Genomic DNA, 8,628 nt, shown 5'->3' with positions numbered 1-8,628 from the left:
TTTTGTTGGGTTTTTTCTTACTTTATTTTTTTTAGGCCAAAGAAAACAGGACCATAACGACACACTTGAAATTAGACTGCATGCAACCGAGTTCCCTTTTTTCACTCTGTCCCGCATGTTTCTTTCACTTGCAGTGTATCCTGGGTTACAGAAACTGTTCTGTGTGTCACCATGGCTGACAGCAGGCAGATGCTGGGCTCCCTGTCTGCTACTCCTCCCATGATGGCTTTTTTCATGTGTATTTGTCATGTCGAGAAGATATTTTCTAGCCATTTGAGCTCAGATTTTGCATATACTTAAGCATGCGCTTAATTTATGCACACAAGTAGTTCCACTGGAATTAATACTGCAGAAAATCGAGCATATGTGTAAGATACAGTGGGATTTTTGAGCTAATGAGCTGCAGCTGTACTCCCCAAAACGACTACAGAACGGCGCAGTGAGATCCCATGATCTAAAATCCTTCAAAATAAGCGTACGGGTCTTGGAAGCTCATTCCAGGATCTGAAAAGCCAGCTTAGGCTGCGCAATCAGGCTTCTTCTCGCACCGCCAAACGTTCAGCTTTCCAAGGGAGGGCTCCATTCCACCCGGAGTTAGCAGAGAGCCTGCAGGCTGCGCTCAGGTGGCTCAGCCCCGTGCTGAGGGCTGTGCAGTGCAGAAGGGCAGGTCGTGCTGTCGGCCGCAGCAGGAGGTGCCAGCCTGGCTGGATGGAGAGGGCGTCTTCAGAAGGACGGATTCGCCATCCTCATCCACTTCATCCTCCGACCACCACAGCTCCTCGATGTTCCTGTTGAAATTAGTGCTTATCGTAGTCTGTATCTCTAACGTGGTGACTGTCAGTACTCTGTGGACATCATCGTGTGTGTGGCACTCAGAGAGGCACGCTGAATGCAGCACAGCCTGAGCGAAGATGGGACGTTCGTGTCTTCATGTCAGAGTAAAGCTGTCTTCAAGTGACTCCTCAGAGGCGTCACTCCAATTATTCATTTAGAGTTGATTGAATAAATGTTACTTGCTGCCCTGGGACTCCAATCTGCTGTTCCTATTGAACGTACCACCAGAGGCCACCTGCGACATTTCAGGAGGAACAACTCTGTTATGAGAACGTACAGATTTCGGACCTCCTCAGGTTCAGTACCAACACGAGCAGGGAGGTTTGCTGAAGGTTTGTTGGCAGTGCTGTACGGAAAGGATTCGTGGCCTCTCGTGGTTTGCCCCACCGTGGCTCAGCACCACGCACTCATTCGCTCGTTCCCTCTCCTGTGGGATGGGAGAGAATGGGGAAAACAAACCAAGCACAACCTGTGGGCTGAGATAAAGCTATTTACTGAGACAGGGCAAAGGCAAGCAGTTACGTATGTGTGTATGAGTGTATGCAGCAGCTGGTGCACCAGGAGTTGCTCACCACCCCCAGCGATGCCCAGCTCGCCCCCAGCAGTGTCCCACCCTCTTCCAGACTCCTTCCACTGGTGTCATGTGGGATGGAATACCCTGTGGCCACCGTAAGTCAGCTGTCCTCACTCTGTTCCCTCCCTGCTCTTTGGGCTCTTTGCTGTGGACAGCCTCAGCTCTGTGCAGCACCGTTAGCAGCAGCTGCGATCGTCGGGGTGTTGCCAGCATCTCCTAGAACCAAAACACAGCGTCGTGTCTGGCACTCTGAAGAAAACAATTCCATCCCTGCTGAGACTAAGGCATGCCTACATCCTCAGCAATCAGTCAGTGATCAGGGATCTGCCCAGAGCTGATAATTCAGCTTTTTACATCTAAAAATGTCGGAGGCTGAATTTAGGCATGACATCCACGTACCCAAAGCTGGGAGAGATCTGGTTGTGAACGAACACAGTTCTGTTCATTAAAACCTGGAAGGAGAAACGCAGTTCCAAGCCTGACGTAAGTGTGCTCAGCATCTGTCCCACTTCCACCTGGTCATCGGGGATCAGTTGTGCGGGTGTCAGGCAATGCCGGCAGGGCAGCGTTAATTACAAAGAAGGGAATCTGTAGGAGCTGCTGCTGCTCTGTGGCACAGCCTGAGTCTGTGTGCGGTGTGCTGGGGCCCTCTGCTGCCTGGGAGCACTGCGAGCTGCACGCTGTTGCCAGCACTGCTACAGCAAGGGGGGAAACAGCATCTTGCAGTCTGCTTTTCTTCAAGTCAAAAGAAGGGAGAATTTCTGTGGCCTTGATTTTTGTACTTAGGCTAAAGCAGTCCCCCTCTTGTCAGTGTAGGCGTACACACCTGCATACACATCCAGCTCTGGGCAGCCTGGGCTGCTGGTGGCGACCTGCACACAGCAGGGGGTTGGGACTGGATGAGCGCTGTGGGCCTTTGCAGCCAGGCCAGTCTGTGGTTCCATGATTATTTTCAGCAAGAAAACACAGCAAGAGCATCCCTTCCTGTAATGAGAGTACAGACACAGCCACTGTAAAGTGCTTTATGGCATCGCAGACCAGTCCTAACACTTACCGGCTCACACGTGGCGCAGATGGAAGGTGTTTTTGTCCTGGTGTCCCCAGCAGCAGGAAAGGACCTTCTGCCAAACAACTGTTTGTTCTGTGCACAGCGCTGCTGAGCTGCAGGGCCGAGCACAGCGCCGGGACGGAGCGCGAGAGCTTTGCCATCATACTGTACATACTTTGGAGATATTCTATTTAGTCATATTTTATAGGAGTGTGAAAAAGCTATGGGCTAATTAACCACTTTTACACTTGTATAATTCAGAGCTTAGTTTAAAAAAAAAATAAATATGGCAGACGATGGTTTTTGTGTTCTGTGTGTGCCGGCGTGGTGGGAAGCAGCAGAGGAAATGTCCGGGACAAGGTTCTGTGCATTGTGACAGATGGAAAGCAGCTGTTGACGGCGCCTTGCAGTAATTGGTGCTGTGCCTCCCAAGCACTGGAAGCAGTGTGTTTGCAGTGTCAGAGTCCCGTGTTCCATCTTGTGGCGCACATCAGCTCTGCACTGCGAGGGTTTTCCTGCCGTGTGCCCAGCCTGCAGGTTTACAGCTTTGTAGCAGGAGCCGCGTGGGCCCCAGGGCTTCTGTTTGAGGGCGTTACTGTGTGTATGTGTACGGGTGCAGCACACACTGGGTGCAGGCAAACAGACCAGCTTTGTGCTGGGGGTGCTGTGCAGCTCCCTGCTGCCAGGCATTGCAGCATCCCTCCGGTACGGCACGGCCTGGCACTGCGCTCCTGCTGCCCTGCCCTGCAGCCACAGGGCCTCGTCCTGAGCTTTGGGACATGCACCACGGCTGCACTGCTCAGTGTGCTGTCAGACGGCAGCCCCTAAAGCAGCACTGCAGTGTGCTTGCGAGGAGAACAAGCAAACAAGCAGACCCCACCAAAATGGGGCTGTTCTTGATTTAGTGCATCTTCTGGGATCCACGCAGCAGTTCTCAGCTGAAAGGAATGCGTCCATAGAGCTGAGGCCGTGAGGCTCTGCTCAGTGCTGGGTCCTGCAGTGCTGAGTGCCCCGCGCACGGCTCCCGTTCCCCAGGTGTGACAAATCTGCACGCATTACAAATGAGTGCTATTTTCAACCACATGATTTGTACGAATCTCACATCAGCGCTGTACTTCAGTGAAACTATTACAGCATTAAACATGTGGGTGGAATTAGCAATTCTTCATCCCATGTGTGATCCTCACTGGAGCTCCCACCAGCCCAGATGGCAGTGTGCCCGCAGACTGCCCCTAATGGCACGGCCACGCTGTGCTGGGGAGGCCCGACCCACACACACGGTACAGCTGGGATGTTACAGCTGGGTTTTCTTCTCACCCCTTTCAGGGCACTGATGGGGTCACCGTCCTCAGAGGTGTCGCAGAACCGCGGAGATGTGGCACTGCGGGATGCAGTCAGAGGGCACGGGGGTGGGCTGGGCGTCTCAGAGGGCTTCTCCAGCCCCCCTGACTGCATGGCTCCCTGCAGCTCCTGGGGTCAGGTCCCTGCACACAGAACCTCGCTGTATGGCCGGGCTCAGAACCTCACACTGTGCAGCCGGGCTCAGAACCTCACACTGTCTGGGTGAGCTCAGCACCTCACACTGTGTGGCCGGGCTCGCAGCCCCCGGCAGGCCGCACGGATCCCCCCACCCCGAAGGGTTTCGCGGCGCCTGCTCCCAGTGCCGGCAGGGGGCGCTCCCCCCGGCACCCAGTTTTGATTGACAACGCCGCTGTCCACTGGGAGCGGAGGGGGCGGGGCCGCCGCAAAGTCAGCGGGTCACGGCGGGGTCACGGCGGTCCGACGGCGGCGGCGCGAAGCGGAATGGCGGTGCGGAGGTTCGGCCCGTGCCGTCCCGTCCCACCAACATCCGCTTCTGGCGCCGTGGGCCGACGTCAGAAGATAGGAGGCGTTACTTTCGGAGCAGCCCCGCCAGTGCTGCGCTGCCCGGCACGGCTTCCGGCGATTCATCGCGGCGCTGAACGCTCAAAGCCTCGGCTCGCGGCGCTGGGACGGATGCTGGTTTCCAGCTAAGGAGCAGATGCCCCACGTCCAGCTCTGTGCATCCCACAGACAGATCTGCCACTCGGTTTGCTGTCTGTATCCGCGCTGCTGCTCCTGCACACGTGTGCTGTGGTGTTGGACGGGTGATTGAATCATAGAACCGTAGAACAGCTCAGGTAGGAACAGACCTTAAAGATCGTGGAGTCCAACCACAGCCCAGCCACCCTACCCCAACTCTAACAGCCCTCCGCTACATCACGGCCCTGAGCACCACATCATGACGGTCCCACACACAGCTGTGAGCAGCCGCAGTTCCCCACGCAGAGCTCCGCCGCCCACCTGGAGCTGCAGTGCTTGGCTGCAGGGCCCGGCTGCACGCTGCTCTGTGTGAGGTGTGCGGGGTCAGCAGCAGGGCTGCGTGTTGGGAGCCACTGGAAGCGGAGGAAGGAGGGCAGGGTGTTACAGAGCTCAGCGTCTGAATGGCCTCGTTCCTGCGTGTGAAGGGCGAGCAGGAGCAGCACGTGAGGAATAGTTCAGCTGCTCATCCTTGTGACTTTGTCAGGCAGGTGAATGCAATCAAACCCAGCTTTCCTCTGCAGATGCCAGGCTGCCCCAGCACAGCCCTGAGCTGCTCCTGCAGAGCCCTGGCCATGTGATGCCATGTGCTACTGCTTCCAGCCCCCAGGGAGCCCGTAACAGGAGGGGAGTCAGCTCTTGGAAAGGGGAGATAACAGCAGGACAAGGGGAAATGGGTTGGAGTTGAGAGAGGGCAGATTTCAGTTGGATGTCAGGGGGAAGTTGTTTGCTGTGAGAGCGGTGAGGTGCTGGAACAGCTGCCCAGAGAGGCTGTGGATCCCCGTCCATCCCTGGAGGTGTTCAAGGCCAGGTTGGATGGGGCCCTGGGCAGCCTGGGCTGCTGTGAAATGGGGAGGTTGGTGGCCCTGCACGGCACAGGGGGGTTGGAGCTTCGTGATCCTTGAGGTCCCTTCCAACCCAGGTCATTCTGTGATTCCTCTCTGCAGGCAGGATCTTCCCAAGGTGTTGATGATCTCTTCTGATGGATTTCAATGGGATTACAACTACAGTCTTGACTCTGAATTTTCATTATGCCACAATCACTGATGTGTTCATGACAAAGGATTTCCTCATTGCTGTATGGTGCAATGGGTCTCTGTGCAGAAAGCCACGGTACAGTTGCCAGTGAGGTGTGTGATCCTGCTGTGAATGAAGCTTTGAACAACATCCACAGCTCCATTCAGTAATTCCAAGTTCTGGGAAGAAGCCATCCCACCGTGGGTAACAAACCAGAGAGAAGGACAGAAAACCAGAGCAGCTGTGTGGCCTGGAATGCATCTGAAAATACTGGAGTCCTTCCTACATGTGATATGGCATACAATGAATCTGTTGGGAACAGCCTGGTAAGATGGGCCATGTCCTGGACCCAGAAAGTCCCCTTATGGGACAGCAGTTCATGCTATGGATCACAAGCTGGGATGTCTGATATCAGAGCAGAAGAAAATGAAGCAGTGGAATGTGGTAAACATCATAACCTCCAGTGATCATAGGATGTCACTGTCATCCTCTGAAAGGCTCATTGGGCTTCATCAGGATGTGAGCAGAGAGCTGTGCAAAGTCCTTGACTGTCCTGCATGGCTGTTCTGCTGAAAGCTGTAGCACTGAAATCCTCAGAAGAAAATCCTTGGGCATTAGAACTGCACAGACTTCATTCCTGAATGGAATCTGTCATAGCAGCAGCGATGCCATCAGCCTTAACAGGGGTGCTGGCTGGAGCTGTGCTGTGTTCCTGCTGCTGGCTCTGTCAGGAGCCTGAGTTACATTGCTAAAATGGACAGTGAGCAAATCTGTGTCTTGTTGAGCAGTACTGCCCCGTGTCCTTCAGTGCTTACGAGCAGTGAGGTGATCTGAAGGTGTCATCAAGGCTGAGCAGCGTTCTGCAGGGATAGCTACTGGCTGTCACAGATCTTGCCTTCTATCAGCATGCTTGAGCCGTAGATAGAATTAGATTTGTGACTCAGGAACCTGAAGCCAGATGGGGAGCTGCAATCCGTAGGGACTGCGGTAGCTACTGGTAATCACACAGAATCACAGAAAGCCTTGGGTTGGAAGGGACCTGAAGGATCACGAAGCTCCATCCCTCTGTGCCATGCAGGGCCACCAACCTCCACATTTCACAGCAGCCCAGGGCCCCATCCAACCTGGCCTTGAACACCTCCAGGGACGGGGCAGCTCTCTCTGTCAGCCCCTCCCAACGAGCACAGACAGCAGTGCTGGCCCAGACGCTCTCATTACCAGCTGAAGGAGCTGCTGTAAAAGGAAACTTCGGCATCAGGAAGGAGAACTGACGCGTAACCCGATTCTCTGAGCTTGTTTTCCTGGAGTTCAGATAGCTATTACACATGACAGTAAGCACACATTAGCTTGGAGTACAGCTCATGTTGCTTCCTCCTGCAGCGCCAGCCAGGACTGCCCTGCAAAGCAGTAAGCTTCGTGCCTTGCTCAGCTCTGAAGAGGCCCAGGCACATTGACCCCGCGCCTTTTTACAACAGTAACTCATTTTGTCCTGTCCAAGTTTAGCGATTCTCTTTAGTTGTCAGTTTGAGGTCAGAAACATGATGCTATTCTCTGTTTTCCTGCAGGATTCCTGTGCTTCGCTGTCATGGAGGAAGAAACGTGCCCGAACATACAGGTTCCCAACTGGTTTTCATGCTCCCGGCTGCATGTCCTGGCTCCTCCTTTCTGCTCGCTGGCTTTCCGGCTTGTTGTTACACAGACTTCTGCTGGAAAGCAAAGCTCAGAGGCCAGAGATAAGCACGTGGGAGTCTGGGGGTGGAAGCTGCTTGCTTCTGGGGCAGTCTTAGTTGCACAGCAGATGATGAGGGAAGGGAAAAGAATACCCTAAGAGTCCAAGGAGCGAGTGGTGCTGTTCCATGATTGCATGTGCAGAGCTGGTGACAAGGCAAGGTGTGAAGTGCCACCTGCACCTCCCATCCCGCCTGTCCCTGTGGATGGCTGCCACCTGCTGCCAGCCCAGCATCTCAGCCTCAGCACAGCTCCTCCTGACGTGTGGGCTGACTGCGGCTGCTGAAGGGTTAACAGGAGCTGCTTCTGCTCAGCCCTAGGCAGCAGGACTCTGCACTATGATGATAAATGGAGCATAGCAGTGAGCCAGCTAGTTCTGAGCTAGATAAACTCACCACCCGAAGATGAAAATTGGGATTCAAATGAGGTGAAATATTTAGCTGCTTCCTGGAAGATAAAGAGTCGGGTTCACTCAGAAAGTGTTCGCTCAGGCTTTCAGAGATGCCAGGACACAGTGTGACGTCTCCCTTTGGCACTGTGAAGGAAGAAACTAGCAGTGTGCTTACAGAAATGCATTCTGTGCTTCTCTTTCTCTCAGGGCTGTATTTACAGTAGAGGTGATTTTGGTAAACTTATCCATAGTACCTTCAGATGGCTTTTTTGCTTGTTTGCTTGAAGGAGGTGTCTGAAGCTGCAGTGCTCATCCCCACATGAATGTCTGTAACAAGGATGTGATCCTGACAGATGACATCACAAACAGCCGTAACATTCAGCCAGCCTTACTGTGCCTGGTAAGGGATGGGAAACTGTGTGCGCTGAGTCCGATCGTTTTCAGCAATGTTCCATCATCACAGTGCTTTGCTTTATCTTCCGAGTCAGGGACCCTGCACAGTGCTTTCTATCCCAACCTCAACCAGAGCTACTGAAGAAACAGCAACAAAACAAACTGTGAAGCCAAATATGGGGAGTTAGATAAGTAATTGTATATTTTATTTATGGAGATGGATATGATAATGTTCTCCTTGATGGAATAGGAAACACCCTGCATTACTAAGGGAAGGAGAACTGCTCCTACTGTCTCAAACAGCTGAACTTAGCGAGGTAAGGTCGTTGTGTGTGGTGGTGACCACGTCCACGAGGCCTGAAGAGATGCAGCTCACTGATGAGCACTTCCTGAGAGAATGAAGAAGAGTGATAACAGAACCTGGGGGATTGGAGCAGCTCTGCTGTGAGGAAAGGTTGAGGCAACTGGGCTTGTTTAGCTTGGAAAAGAGAAGGCTGCAGGGAGACCTCAGTGTGGCCTTCAGTGCTTGAAGGGAGCGGATAAACAGGAGGGGGAACGGCTGTTTGTGAGGGTGGGTGGTGATAG

The 8,628-nt window shown here is 53.7% G+C and overlaps 1 long non-coding RNA gene across 1 annotated transcript; it reads left to right on the top strand.

Moving 5' to 3' along the window:
• Positions 1–4,200: 4,200 nt before the first annotated feature.
• LOC104910042 lies at positions 4,201–7,909 on the top strand. The gene is made up of 2 exons (XR_004159030.1): positions 4,201–4,615; positions 5,462–7,909. It is a non-coding gene; the product is annotated as an uncharacterized LOC104910042 (long non-coding RNA).
• Positions 7,910–8,628: the final 719 nt, after the last annotated feature.

The sequence above is a fragment of the Meleagris gallopavo genome, chromosome 2, assembly GCF_000146605.3.
Source record: "Meleagris gallopavo isolate NT-WF06-2002-E0010 breed Aviagen turkey brand Nicholas breeding stock chromosome 2, Turkey_5.1, whole genome shotgun sequence".
Taxonomy (NCBI): domain Eukaryota; kingdom Metazoa; phylum Chordata; class Aves; order Galliformes; family Phasianidae; genus Meleagris; species Meleagris gallopavo.
The sequence above is the reverse complement of the archived record's forward strand: the minus strand, read 5'-3'. Positions and strand labels throughout refer to the sequence as shown.